At 45.5% G+C, this 15,153-nt stretch overlaps 2 long non-coding RNA genes across 3 annotated transcripts in view; one reads left to right on the top strand and one right to left on the bottom strand.

Annotated features, from left to right (window-relative positions):
• The window catches only part of LOC144149166 (uncharacterized), a 153,364-nt gene extending 153,056 nt beyond the window's left edge, over window positions 1-308 (bottom strand). Inside the window, exon 1 of the long non-coding RNA XR_013318213.1 lies at window positions 62-308. This is a non-coding gene — a long non-coding RNA (uncharacterized LOC144149166). The remainder of the gene's footprint in view (window positions 1-61) is intronic.
• An 832-nt stretch (window positions 309-1,140) lies between these two features.
• Window positions 1,141-15,010, top strand: LOC144148662 (uncharacterized). Of its 2 annotated transcripts, none has more exons than XR_013318018.1 (3): window positions 1,141-1,383; window positions 1,786-1,925; window positions 12,367-15,010. It is a non-coding gene; the product is annotated as an uncharacterized LOC144148662 (long non-coding RNA). The 2 variants fall into 2 exon arrangements; XR_013318017.1 differs by having other exon boundaries at window positions 12,364-15,010.
• The last annotated feature ends 143 nt before the right edge of the window (window positions 15,011-15,153 follow it).

Here is a 15,153-nt window from a genome sequence, read left to right as displayed (position 1 = left end):
TTTGTAAAATGCAGAGTTGTAAATACTCGCATGACAAGGGACATGTAGTAATATTACTTACACGTGTTGTCACCCGTGAACGACGTTGCGCCGAAAGCACGTGTCTCGACGGCCGCTGCGCAGTACGTTGCTGTCCTCTTCGCACGCAGTGCGCAGTTCGCAGAAATGACGCAGGCTTGAAAATAAGCATTGCACACATTTTTGGCAAAAAGCGGAAGGCTGACACGTCTGACAAAGCATGAAAACAAGTATGGCAATTCTTTCTACCACAGAAACAAAGGAAGCGCCAACCGAACCCGCGCTCGCCGGCGGACATCACATGACACAGATTTAAAGGAGAGATGAAAGGTGAAGGGTGAAGCAAGACTGAATAAGTGGTACACTTGCACCCATGGCGGGTAATTTCAGCAAAAACGTATTAGTCCTCAATTGTTATCAAAAGCAAGCAAATACACTTGCGCAGCTCAATTTTTAGCCTAGATATGCCGCGACACTGTAATTCTTAGTTAAAAAATGTTATTGACGTCACTTGCTTCTTTAAAAGTTTTGATGACATGTCGCAATTAAAAATGTACTTAAAGTAGGGGCAATTATAGGCAATGGAGATGGGTATTTAGTAATGAGCTCGGAATTTGTGTCAAAGCTCGCACTAAGCGAAACTAGTTTGTATGAAACTCTATGAAAAGGAACTTTCAGCAAGAGGGATGAGCGACAGTACGAGCCCCTTGTACGCCCCCTAATCGCACGCGCCGTTCGAACAATATTTTCAGCTCTTAAGGCTCTTAAGCCCCAACCACATGGAGCGATTTTGCGAGCGACTTGGGGCGCGACGCGACTAGCGACGAACTACTTTTCGCCGCGCACCAAGTCGCTCATCGAATCGCTCGGTTCTGGGTCGCCAGAAACAGTCGCTCGCCTCCCGGAAGTGGTCTCAGCGACTAGCCAATGGGCCTCGTGCACTGCAGTTTCAAATGCATCCGACTAAAACCCGCCCGCGACCGCCGCCAAATCGGCCTAAACACACCAAACTATGCTGGCAACGCTGTCGTTTTTGCCCCAAAACGTCTCCAACTTTGGTTTGAAAAATCGAGGGCCTTTGGCCGTGCTGACAACATTGTTTTGCGCATTCAGCGCATTTCTTCCTTGTCCGTCCGCGCGGGCCGTGCTTCTCCCTGCTTCTCCGGCACCGTTTCGACTTAGCGGCCGGACGGCCTGTGCGCCTTCGTGGTTTGGAATCGCAGCTTTTACTCCAACTGAAGTTCCTAGGGTCCTACCGAGCCTCACGTCAGTCTGCGCCTCAGCTTCGACGGCGCAAAGTCGGAGACTTCGCTAGCTCGGTTTCGTGGCCGTCAACGTCGGTGGTAGCAACAAGGTCGTGAGGAGGTAAGTGTTTAGACTTGTCACATCGCCCTTTTCACACGGAGAAGAAAACACACAAGGTGATGTTGCCTTTAGTGTTCGTGGTAGAAGTGTAGGCTAATTTCAAAGTGGATAAGCTACGTGCCAGTTCTTGCGAAAGCACATTCGAAACACACGCTGGTGTCGTAATGTTTTCTTTTTTAACTTACAGGCTCATATGCGTAACTGTTGGCTAGAATCTTCTGTGGTGTCACTATGCTTACCACTAGTGACAGTTTTTACATGGAGGCTTACTACGTTAACAGCCGTAGTAAGCAGAACAGGGGTTTTAGATTGCACGCACAAATGTAAAGCAAGCAATGTTTCGGAGATATTTATTTCGTATCATGTGTCATCGAGACGCCGCTCACTGCGCTTTCGTTACAGGGGCTGATAAATTTCCACCACAGTCCCAGCATGTGTACGAGTCGCTGATCGGTGACCTGCTCCGTTAAGAGCCAGACCTACCTCAAGAGACTGCTTGTCCAAGCCTTGGCATACAGGGTGCCACTGTTCTCATTGCGGATGTAAGTGTTTCGCCGAATCTGCGCTCCCGATCCTGTTTTTCGTAGACAGTGCAGTGCAAGTATATTTCTGTTGCGGAGCCACATATATTTGTGGCGCGTGTGTGTGTTTGTCGATACAATTTGCACCTGTCTGCAATTTCTGTTCTAATTTTTTTTTTAAACAGAATGGATAATTTTCGGCGTTTGTATGCAGGAGTTGGAAGATGGAATTTATTTCACGGAATGCATGTCATGACTTATTCTGTTGGAGGGAAAGCGCAATAGAGATATTTGATGCTTTCAATGAACAAATACTGTGTAGCATGTGGTGGGCCCACTTAACACACTCACGTTTGATTCCCGACAGTTGGTGTTGAGTGTACGTAATGCAGCTGCTTCTCTTTTTCAATTGCTATATTCGCACTGCAAGGGTTGCTGAGCATGGTCGTTTTATAGGTTATTGAATTGCTAAAGATTGTAATTTACTAACGTAATTGCACTTCAGCAGAAATTTTCTCAGGCAATGCAAGTGTGGTTTCAAAATTCCAGGAGTCTCGTAGGTAATCGAAGAATAGGTAGCAATCGCTACTTTTCGCTAACACGGGGCACTTCTTGGCCGGTCTCACATCACTAGATGAGAATTTTTCTCGCAATGCTCATGCTATAGTCATCGTCCTGTACACTGTAGAACAAGAACTAAGGCCTGTATGCTGCATTTCCGATTGCTGCTATCTTGCTTTGTCCATATCCATTTGTTGCCCCTGGGTTTTCTTCTCTCACACCCCTCCACTGAGTGGTGTCTTCTTCAGGCCTCTCGTTCCTTGGTGGCATTGTCATAGGTGTGAGCAAGCTTTCATGCGACAAAAGGTGCTTTCGAATGAGTAGGTCATGCCAAATTCTTTGATGAAAAATTAATCCTGAAAGCAATGTTTCACTTCGATCTTTACGTACAGGTGCCGTCATAAGTGGAGCACGGGAGCTGCGGCCGAATTGTATCGGAGCGCCGTGTAGCTGCACCGGCGGTAAATGAAAGCACGAGAACACGCATGCGCGCCTGCCGACGGCGATAGCCCATCTGTACTTCTCAAACCACTTTTTTTAGCCTGGCTTCAAGCATTGTTCGCAGCATACTGGTCTCGGCGATGGCGCTGATAGCATACACACGTAAAAATATTTGAACGAAAAACTCGCTACAGATTCCCGTGACAGCACGCCGCTTCTCCGGCAGCTGGAAGTGCGCCAGAGACGCTGCCAGAATCGTCTCTGCTATCAGCGCCGTCGCCGAGAGCGGCACTGTGCTGCGAGCAATGCTCGAAGCCAAATTTAAAAAGGGGTTTGAGAGGTATAGATGGGCCATCGCCGTCGGCAGGCACGCATGCGTGTTTTCGTCCTTTCATTTACCGCCGGTGCAGCTACACGGCGCTCCGATACAGTTCGGCCACAGCTCCTGTGCTCCAATTACTTATGACGGCACCTGTACACAGTCACAGTCTGATTTTTTAGGTTGTCCAATCATTCAGACACGTCAGTGGCGCTGCCGTCCACCCTATTGTGGCACTGTATAACGACATCTGAAACTTAATATGCTGAAGCCATTCACCATCTGATTTTTCTGACTTTTTGTTTGCCGTGACGAGAGGTTAAAATGGCAATAACCGCAGGATCCCTATTGCTGTTCGCTTTACCCTACAGCTTTCAACTAGAATTTTGATGTACTACTCTCTGCTAACCTCTTTTTTTTTTACTTCACATTTTGGCCATGCAGCATATGAAGAAAAGATAAGACGGTAGAAGAGAGAGAAGGGGTACAAAATCATAGGTAGTCAGGAAATTGATGCCCACAACGGAGAAACTTGTGATGCTTCCATGTGAAGGAGGAGAAAGAGCAGGCTCAGAAGAAGTTGTCCAGTGCCAACCTCTTCTGAGCCTGCTCTTTCTCTTCCTTCACATGGAAGCATCACAAGTTACTTCGTTGTGAGCATTTACTGCGCGTTAGATATCTGCTTTTGGCTTTTTTTTTTTTTTTGCTCCAACCCTGGTTTCTACACATGATTATTACCAGTGAAATTTCATTCTCTGTGTACATTTGTTTTTTCAACTTCTCTCACATTCCCTAGAAAGTTTGAACAATTGGTCAGCTTGTTCATTCATTTAATCTTGCATAACATATTAACTAGAAACAAGAAATTTCGAACTGTTCATAAAATACAAATAGCAAAAACTGACTGGATTGAATGAATCAAATATATTCGAATACAGATATTTTTTTTCATTGTTTATAGAGTTTTTAAAACAAAGTGACAAAAAAGATAACTTAGGCAGTCTTCAGGACCTGAGGCATTAGAATATTTATGTATCGTTAGGAAAATGGTACAAAAAATGGCAAGTAAACGGCAACCACATGCAGTGACGGCAAAACGTAACTCAATGGGTACAGCAAACTGGTAGTGTAGATGACGGTGACAAGCGAAAATGTTTATAACCAGGTTGCTAAGGGAGTCGACAGCAGAAGGCGATGGGCTGACGCCGCCGCTTGCTTTTTGCTGGACAGAAGCAGCCCACAAGTGAGCAGCAGCGACGAACGACGACAACGCAGGGCATTGGCGGCAGTTTGATCATTTTTTTCACTTGTTGCTGTCACTCGTGCTATCTGTTTGGTGTACCCATTGAGTTACAGTTTTCACGTCACTTCTCGCTGTCGCTGCGTGTGGTTGCCCCTTAAAAGATTAAGACAGTATGGCAAGGCAGCCGAATGAAATTTGGCACACCCTGCCGTGGAAAATGCGGTTTCCTCAACATGTTGTGACCAGAGAAATTATACAGTTGGCTACCATTAGTACAAAGTCCGCAACAAAAAAACAGAAGGCACAATAGCGCATTGCTATTGGTCCGCAACAATCTTATCTTCTTGGTTTTGTTTTGTTGCCTATTCGAATGTGACACAGCTTGCCGTGATAGTTCAGACTTGTGGTGAAAATCGAAGCCTGAAGCTTTCACCACGCAAACTGTTGCATGGAGCTGTGCGCAACAAAGAAGGTTGAGGGCCTCAAAAGAGAGATGCTTACACTGGCACAAGTCTCAAGTGACCAGCTGCTTTATCAGCTATGCGCTGCCTCGGTTGTGATGGTGCCAACATTGCAGGACACGGCGGTGTTTTGACGCTTTAAAGGAGTACTGACACGAAATTTGTATGTTACGTTTTTTTCGCTGCTATGCGTGCCTACCAGCCCACTAATCATAGAATGACAGATTAGACGGTCGAGCGCAGCGTAAACATTCATTTACGGCGTCGTTTATTCGTGCCAGTTTCGGTTTCGACAAAAAAACGCCGAGCGGCCGCCATGACAGCATGTATCACATGGCGTCACCATTCTTGCCGTATCGCTGCCTCTCTGGAAGCGCGCGCGAGCGAGCGCACGCGCGCGCCCAGACCGGCCGAGGTCTTCGCCGTCCCCACAGACCCGGGCAGCATGACGTCAGTCCCAGAACCATGACGTGTACACACGCCCGAGCAGCGCGCGCCAACCACAGCCAGCGCGTCGGCTTCGTCACGGGAGCCCCGACGTCGGCAGTTTGGGGCACGTAGCAGATGATGTCACGTCGGCCCGCTCTGGGCTTTCTCGTGCGGGCGAAGATTAAAATGGATTTTAAATATGTTTCGCTGAACGGTTGCTGTTGAAACTTGCTGGGAGATATCTCCTGATAAAAAGGAAGCGTTTTACATAGTTATCTCAGCTTTGAAATTTCGTGTCAGTACTCCTTTAAAGTTTCCAATTTTATCAAATCCAAATAACTTTCAATTAATTGAAAAATTGGGTTTCAGCTTTAAATTACCTAGCAATTTCTTCTACTGAATTGAATGTAACACTGGTGGGACCAGAGCATTGCTTCCAATTACCCGAAAATTTCAATTAGGTGATGATCAAGAGTCGCCTGCATTTGAATGGCTTGCTCCAGGCATTGAAAAGAGGTTAGGTACGTTAGTGGTTGGTATGACCTTTACTTTAATGCAAGCATTTCCAGCAAGTAATAAACCTTGATTTCTCACTCATACCACCATATTGATGGGAAACTTCTTTCCTGTTTATAAATTTTGCCCAGGTAGCATTGCACCTCAGCCAACATTGGCTGCCAGAGTTCCACTCTTGTGCAAAGCTTTTGTGGTAGGCTTTCTTGCATGGCTTCAGCGTCGTGCCAAAAAAGCTAGCACTAAAGAAAATGCCATGCAGTGAAGCTTGGAAGTTTGCATGTCATGTGGCAGAGTCAACTTTTATTTCTGTATTAATGAGCTGCAAACTTTATCTGCTCCATGAGGATAAATATTTAGTGTTATAAGCAGTGAAGAGCCACTATATTCCCTGGGTACACATGGAGCAAGGCTTACAAGGAGAAATAACATACAAAACGAAAGCAATTCCTTGGTGGCTCCACAACACTGCAGGGATCCATAGCCTCCCAGCTGAAGCCATCAGATTGCGTGGTTTTCATCGGAGCTGTCTGGGGACCTCATGACTCGTGCCTCGACAGTGCACCAGGCAAACCTATCAGTTTACGTGGTGTTTGTCGAAGGTATTATAGTTAGTAGCACCGTGTCTCGGTATGGAATGTGGTTCGACATCGGGTGTACTGCTAGATTCTGCGCCAGCTAATACAACATATCAATAGACATCTCATTTTTTTAAATGTTTATACCCGTGGTGGACTTACTTCTTGTACCCATTTTTTAACTGTAAAACTGATGCTTCACTTAATTATTCTACTACTTCGAGTAAAGTGGATCAGGAAATTTGTAATGCAGGTGAAAGGTGTCGTGACCATACCACTTTTTTCATCCTGTCTTGCATGCTCATGCTCCCAGCGCTGCTGCAGCAGCAAAAAAGAAATGTAAGGAAAAACAGGGAAAAACACTTTTTAAAAATGAAAAAAGGGCTGGAGTTATACAGCTGTATATGATACTCTTCCTGACTGGGATAGATTGAACAAACTTCAGAACCAACCAAATTTCAGAACTGTTCAGCTACAGAAATAATTTCTTTGCAACGCAGCTTGCTAAGGCAATCTGCTTGCCATTTCTTTTTTAGAGCGCACCTCTTAAGTGACCAACTGCACTCAAATTTCACCTCGACCAAATTTATTTTAATGTCTAGTAAGTACCCCCACATCAGCTGAGACACGAGTGGTAGCCCCGTGAACTGCCTCGTTAATCAGTCAGAAGCGTTTAAAAAAGCTCCACCGTAGACCACGCTGCACCTGCCGGCAGATTGCGTAAACAGCCATGACACGCATGTGACGCTCCAGCTGACGGTGGCTTCTTCCTCTGGCCAGCCATGCAGCTAGAGAACCGGTCAAGCTCTGCTGCGAATACTTCACCCGTTTGCTGCCCCGTACACCGTCCGGCCGCTCGCTGGATGGCTGCAATGTCATTTTAATGGCCGCGCTCTCCTCGATTTTGGTTTCAAAATCGCCGGTTTTTGCTGACCGCTTGCGGCATCCACACGCGTATTTCAGCCGTTGTATTTTGCATCTCGCTTTCTTTTTCAGCAGACTATACGAAAATGGTGTTTTCAAGAGATCGAAATTTTGAATGCAGTTGGCTTTAAGTGCCCGCTTGACTCCTGTGGTTTCGTGTGGCCGTCGGCTTTGTTGTAACCGAACGAAGAAGAGGGCACTGGAGATAAATGAGATAGAGCAAGCAGGAAGGCGGAGGAGGAAAGTAAAATGAAAGTGTGAAAGGGAGGGCAGTACGCAGAGGCCACGCGAGACATGCTCAGTGGCACCGAGGCGTTGAGAAAACGCCAGAGTGAGTAGCGTCTGCGTCGTGTGTTCACTGATGACACGATCACTTCCTGAGACACAGCAGCTACACGCTGTCACCGAGAAGACTGCAGTTCGCACTGCGCTCCAATTTTGCATTAGGGAGTATCGTATTCTTGAGCCGTCTTTTTTTCTTTGATGATTATTCCTAGTGCAGTGTTCAGAAAAGTTTGCAGTATCTTAGTTTTGTATCATGTTTACTTTTAGCGCACCCAATGCAGATATGCTGCTACCAATAATCTCAAAATCACACACCGTAAACAGCTCACTGCAATTGAAGAACAAAACACACTTGGTCTGCCGACAGTATTCAGCACATTTATTTTGCATTCTGAGTTTTCGAATGATACTTCAGCTTTATGTGCACAAAGGGCAAAGGTATCATCAGGCTGGACTCCAGTGTGCCAGTGTATTTTTCCAACAATGCTCCAACCATACACAAGAAATCGCTGTTTCTGAACCAAAAGAAAAAAAAAAACAAGCTATTCTTGGTTGCCCGCCGCTTTTCTTGTTTTTTTTTTGTCAGATTCATAGCTTGTTCTATTTCACCCGTTTGGAGAATGCAGAAATTTGTGGAAGCTTACCTCAGGTGTCACATACACCTGATGGAACATAGTTTGCACCACATGAAAAAGACAGTGAAAACGTGTCTGTTACCAATGGCTGGTCACACAGAAAGGAACGTATAAATGCGGGGCTTTCTTGAAAGAAAACTAGCAGCAAGCCACACAGTCAGCAGCAGCGGCATGACGGAAAAAAGCGCGCTTACCCACCGAAAGACAGCGTACCTAAATAACAATATGTTGTCACCAATACTTAACAAGAGATTAGGTCGAACACTGTATACAAATCTGCTTGTATGCATTTAAAATTTGCCGTAATCTACCATGCTGTTGCTTCTGCTACAAGCACATTCATGCACCATGATTTGCTACAGCGGATTTCGCGTTTTTGTGGATTAATGACATGCTATTTTGGCTTTCTCTATTACCATTTCATATTTGCTTTCTTTAACAAGTACTCAGATCGCAATAGTTGTAAGTGGCCGCTAAATTTAGCGAAATGTCGATGCTGGTCTGGTAACATTGATGTAAACAAACATTCAAGATGGCGGCGCCCGTGTATGCTTACGGCAATTGAGTTATCGAACGGAAATACCGCTTATTCATTAGTTACGGTCTATATTACGCTGTTTTTAAGATTACGTGACGCACCCGAAGCCGGAAAAGCTTCGGAGCCTAGCGGTTATGTACAGTTAACCTGTGTAGCCAGTGGAAGAGGCCGAACTGCTTACCGGCGTTGTCGCACGTCCCGTGGCTGTAACTTGGTTGCTTCATTGGGGCTCTTCGATTTACAGTCTCGGACTCACCGTGGGTAGTCCGCGGGTAGTCCGAGGATTCCCCGAAGTCATAGGGATACATGGGAAAATAGAATGCCGGACTGCTTCTCGGGGAGTCCGCGGCGAGTCCGAGACTGGAGATCAAAGAGCCCTACTGTTTGCGGTTGCGTCGTTGTTTTTATAGTACTCCTTGGATGTTCAGGCATGATTTGCAGTCAGTGTAACTTGCCTTGTGGCATCGATTTCGTTAAAAACTACGTAGAATGACCGTTACGATGTGCCGATATTCGGATCAAGAACTTGCAGTGACGATGCGATGACGATTGGATGTCTTGCGAGTAACGATTGTGCGAATCAGTCAGTGATCGAATATTATGCTATAAACATTTAAATTTGATTAAATCTGATTTTTATGGGGTTAAAATTTACGAGTAAATTAGTGTTAACGTATGATCCTATCGGACCGCGGTAAGGCGAGGGCGACACCGCGACACTCGCAAAAATTGCTCACTGCATCGGTGGCGCAGCTGGTTGTGGACACTAGTGCGGACGTTCAATGGGCGTGTGTAGCGAAAATAAGAAGTTCATTAAACACTGAAAGCGTGCATAATAGCCGAACATAATAGACAGGACGAGATTGCAATAGACGTTTGCATGTTTTGGAACATGCAGTGAGCACCTTGCTTACACATTGGTTGACTTCCACGACCAAACGAATATGGTGCTTTTTGCTTAAGCTATCACGTATTACTTCACATGGAGTAACCTGGAATGCTATACTCATACACTGCAGGGTTTCTTTACGTTCCAATGTCCATGCAATTCATCCAGTACCAGCACTCCACTGTCGCTCAGCTGAATGCTGGGGAGTGCCACATTTTATCAGAAAATGTGATGTGTACCTGACTATATCAAAATTTTCCTGTATCCACAGTACAAACGTCAGGAGTTCCTCCACCACAATTTCATCTGGCTAGTCTTACCTTCAGGTGGTGTTGTAGTTGCCAAGGCCAAAATGCATTGCTTAGGAAGCTATACACAAGTTTATGTATCTTGCCTATGCCACTAGTGCATATGTATACAACATATGCTGGCACACATATATACATGCACCAGCATATATGCTTACACAATGCAATGCATGCCGGATGAGAAAAATGTGTTTACCTAATGTGAATCGATGTGGTAGCGCTCGAACAGTCACTAGGCACTGCTTAGGGCATGTGTAGCATGCTAAGCACTGCTTAGTTACTGTTACTTATCTTGTTTTGTGCAACTAGTTGAGCCACTATTCTGGGTTCAACACTTCATGATGACCTTGGGATTGTTTACTCTGCGAAGTTCTAAAAGCGTGATAATGAGCACTAATATCAGCTGAATTACATGGCCTCTCTCCCTGAAACTATTGGAAGGTGATAAAGGCGATACACTGCCCTACCACCAGATGATAAGGCCATGTAAGCTGGATCCTGACTATATATACCCTAGCCTCCTCCTCTTACTGCCGTCTCTGTGCAGTTACTGCACTCTCCATTGGTTCTTGCAGCAACTGCTGTACCTACCATACCCGACGCCCCTGGGCATTGCCTAGAAAAGCTCGTTTGCTCACTTAACATTCTTTCGCTCTGTGAACTTTTGTTGTGCCCTGGATGCGGTCTAACAGAAGGGAAAATGTTTGGGCGTGTTGGTTCATACTCTCACGAGAAACATAGCGCAGTAAAAACAGAATAAGTCGAGGACGGGACAAGTGCAAGGTTTCAACAAATGCTTTATTGCAGGGCCAGCACATATAAAGACATCTGTCTCGTAAGAACAGAAAATAAAAAATAAATAAACAACAAAAGATGAGACGAAACCCGCCACATGCCGCCTACACCAGGAAATCAAGCTCTGGCTTTGATAAAGCCACAGACAGTCTACGGACACACTGATCACCAGAACATGCTATCTCACTTGCTTCCACAAGTTTCTCGTCAGCCCAGAGCAGTGGTAATGCAAAACAATTGTCTGGTCATACATGGGATAACAAAGGTTTCCCGATACACACATTTTACAATGGGCAGCCAGGTGGCTGTTAGTGGGATCAATGTCTTGTTCACAGCCCCGAACAGGCTTTTGGGCTTGTGCAGGTTAACCTGCCTAACGTGTGTGCAAAAACCGGTCTGCTCTAAGCTGGTACGCTGTGGGCATCGTGCTGTCTACAAAATGTCACTCTCATGTGGCAGCGACTATACTGGCCAAATAAGCAGATGTCCATTTAAGAGTACAAGAATAAAGTAAGCAGCGTTGCCACTGACGGCCAGCGGGCTGCCCATTGTAAAAAGTGCGTATCGGGATACCCGTGTTATCCCCTGCACGACGAGATGATTGCTTTGCATTACCACCAGTCTAGACTGACGAAAGAACTTGCGGAGGCAGCTGAGATGGCATGTTCCGGTGATCAACGCATCAATAGACCATCTATGGCTTTATGAAAGCTAGAGATTTATTTCTTGGCGTAGGCGGCGCGTGGTGGTTTTTGTCTCATCTTTCGTTGTTCGTTTTGATGTTTTCCTTTCTTTCTCTCCTATGATGAGCCAGATGTTTTTATAAGCGCAGGTCCTGCAATAAAGCATTTGTCAAAAGTTAGCTCTTGCCCCAGCCTCACCTTGTCCTTTGTTTCTACTGCACTGTGTTTTCTGTGTGGTCTAACATTGTTACTCTCTTTTTTTCTGTCTTGCACGTCACTTTTTTGTTCCATGCCCATTGACTCCACAGTTTGACAAAATAACAGATGCGATTCGATAAGGTAGGGCACCTACCAAGCTTGGGCTAAAATTTATCCGTACTACTTGCATCACTACACACCGTCAAAGCCGCCACTGACTCGGGGGAGGAGCCGCACCCCGCTAAGGAGAGGGTGGGGAACAATGGGCGGGATCACGACTGTGCTTACAAGAAGATGTGGACCTCACTAATGTAAGAGTCATGAAGTGGTGCAGCTTCTTATGTGTGACAGTTACGAATAAGTAGAATGCCGCTGTTTCTGTTCCACATCATCATTCCTTCCCTCGGGTCTTGCCATCCTTGTCATGCTGGCCATGCCATCCAGCAAGATGAAGAGAACACACCTCCCTTCCAAAGGGGCAATGTTATGTCACCCATGCCTCATTGACATGAAGCCTCCATTAAGGAGTGCATGTGTGTTTGCTAATGCATACGTGAAATCGCAGTGTGTCCTGCAATCCTTTAAAAGAAGAAATTGATTTTTTTCCCCCTGCAATCCCTTGTCTAACTCTCACTGCACATTTTTTTTTCTTTTGCCAGCAGGGAGCCACAAGCCAAGTAGCAACAAACTTGGTGCAGATTGGTACCACTGGTGTTGTGTCCCTGGAGCGAGCCAAGAACTTCTGTTCGTGGTCAGCGGGGTAGAGTGTCTCATCTGTTTGAGCGGTGGACTGGAGCCATGGCACTTGCAGAGCAACAAAAAGAAAGCGATTGTTGTGGAGCAATTCAGTGACATTTTGTTGCTCATGCCCTGCCAAAGGGCACAAAAAAAAGTTTTACGAAGAGTTACTGACACTGCTAAACTTTTTTCTTTGCGTCTACATATGACAGTACTTTGTGGTGCCTTGCATCATTCAGCACTGCATCTTATCATTTTAGCTCTGAAAGAATTTCTAGCTCTGTTATAAGGAATTTTAAGTTTACATTGCTGTCAGCACATATATTTAATGAAGCTTGCTTTCTTTTCCGTACAGCAGTTAAAATTTGTAGGTTAATGCACGGAAGCCATACTTGAGCTGTAATGCATACCGTAGTTGCAGACTATCGGCTAATTAAACCAGTTGGTGCATTAATGTTGTCTAAGACTTTGCGCACGAAGGCAATTTTGTTTGCCTTCATAAGAAAAACGGCTGCTCTAGAAATGCACACCTCGTGCAACTGTTTTAATGACAGCGGCGGAGTGAGGAATGAGTTTTAAAAAAATTGAGAGGGGGTTTATGAAAAACAGTTTTGCTCCGACCGACTTTATATACAGTGACCTCCCATGCTCGCTGATGCCAGATGTTTTTTTTTTTCTCCTTGTTTGGCCTTTTTTAGTTCTTTCCTATGCCAGTGCACCAGCTTGTGCTGCTTGTGATCCCCATTGAAGCATTGTGAGCTATTTGTCCGGCCTGTTGTCAATGGTATTTCGCCTCCTCCTCAGTTTGTTGCACTTATTGTAGCTCATTGACACTGCGCCAAGTACACCTGTGGGCTCGAGACAGTGTGCTTCAGTGAATCGCTTTCTAAATGCGAAAATATTACTTGCTATGTTGCAAAACGCTTGCACCCGGTCGGTGTCCACAGAATGCACATTCGGATATTGTCTGCAAAAAGCGTCCACAACAGCTGACAATTTCCTAATGCATTCCTAACATTCCACGTCACAGAATGGTGCACACATCCATGGAATTCCATGGCGTGGACCAGAAAGAAATAAACAAGAAGCACTTGGTGTGCACTGTTGCATATACTGCTGCAGAAAAAGAAACATTTGGAGCGTGCTCAATTCTGATTTCCTTCCAACACGCTCCGTAAAACGTGCAACACAAAAATAAATATGCATTCAAATAAATTGCTACCGCAGTCTTTGTTGGCCCTCTGCTTCAGTCGAGGCAGTGCCGCAGCAGCATGGATAGTGATTCTGTAACGAGTGGCTGCACCAAGTGCACTGTCAGGATTGTAGGCTATAGGCGGCATTGGCGGAACGCTCGACAATAAACCGAGCCATAAAAGACGCTGTCGCGCTCTCATCCTGTTTGAACATGATGAGATCCTGTGCAATTTTCTTGTGTTGCACTTTGAGTCAACCCGATGGTTTACTGTTGCATACAGCTGAGCAAGGCCAGCAGCGGCATGGCAAAAGCATTTTCTTTTTGTTTGGTTCTTATCGCTTTGGTATACGGGCGTGGCTCAAAAAGATATCACGAAGATAACTATGTGTACGGTTCTCATCGCTGGCCCTGACCAGGGCCAACTCTCGTATACCCAACTTTGCCATTTGTAGGGCTGGCGAGCCACCTTGAGGACAGTGCTACACGAGTGGCACAGTTTATGTGAAAGAGCCGCAGCCCCTGAAGAAGTTTGGATCAACTAGTGCTCCTGCAGCTGGAAAATGTTATGCTCCCGCGCAAGAATCACGGCATTTCCCTGCTTTAAATGGCCAATTTGGAAATGCTTTGCACAAACTCAAGCGTTTCCTGTCAAATTTCGCACATGCGCAAATGACCGTCACGCCAAAAGAAAGCTTCTCCATGTAGAGCCAAGGTTAGTAAAGGTTATGGATGTTTGAATGGATGGGAATGCTCAAAAATTAATAATGGTAGTCGAGCCAGAAAGTGTGGTACCCGTGTGGTTTAGTTGTATACGTTGACTTTTCCATTGGTGAGAGTCAGGTCTGGACGAGCCATTGTATTCTAGGTGCTGACTGGTGATATACATACTAACTAGAACGGTCGGTTGTTATTGGTACAGCCACTGCATTTCGTGCCAACAGTCACTCTGTGAGCAAAGTGAAGCTGGTGAGGTTGGAGATTATTTAGCACCACCTGATGGAGTGCGCCGTCCCTACCCAGCAATTTTCAGCACGCTGGCCCTCATTGTCGCCGGCTGCCATGGGAAGGTCGCTATCTATGAAGCCAGCCTGGTTTTAGCCGCAGCGCAGTAAAAAAAACAGCGCAGAAGGAAAGATCCTTTCATTCATCCTTTTCACCTGACTATACACATAATCCACATGGATTATATGTGTATTGTTGTTGAAGTGCAGTTGCAGCATGCCAGGATATAATTTTGAATGGGTACGTGTTTACCTCTCATGGCCATTGCTATTCTTTCGGGTGCCTATAGTTTTGTTTTGTACACCTCATTGTAACCACTCAAATGGCGTGTACAGTGCATTTGTGTAAATAAAATTTATTTACAAGTGCGATTGCTTTTCTTGTGTTGCACCTTTTCAATATAGTTTGTATCTACTTGTCCAAGTGTCAGTCCTACGAGTAACCTTCATTGCCAGGTCCTTCCTAACAGATTAAAATGAAAATATGGCAGCAAAGCAAGTCATCAAACCTACTT

Source organism: Haemaphysalis longicornis, unplaced genomic scaffold, assembly GCF_048455015.1.
Source record: "Haemaphysalis longicornis isolate Haplotype H1 unplaced genomic scaffold, Haemaphysalis longicornis Haplotype H1 scaffold_8, whole genome shotgun sequence".
NCBI classification, from domain to species: domain Eukaryota; kingdom Metazoa; phylum Arthropoda; class Arachnida; order Ixodida; family Ixodidae; genus Haemaphysalis; species Haemaphysalis longicornis.
Note: the sequence above shows the minus strand (reverse complement) of the source record. Positions and strands in the feature narration are given on the sequence as shown.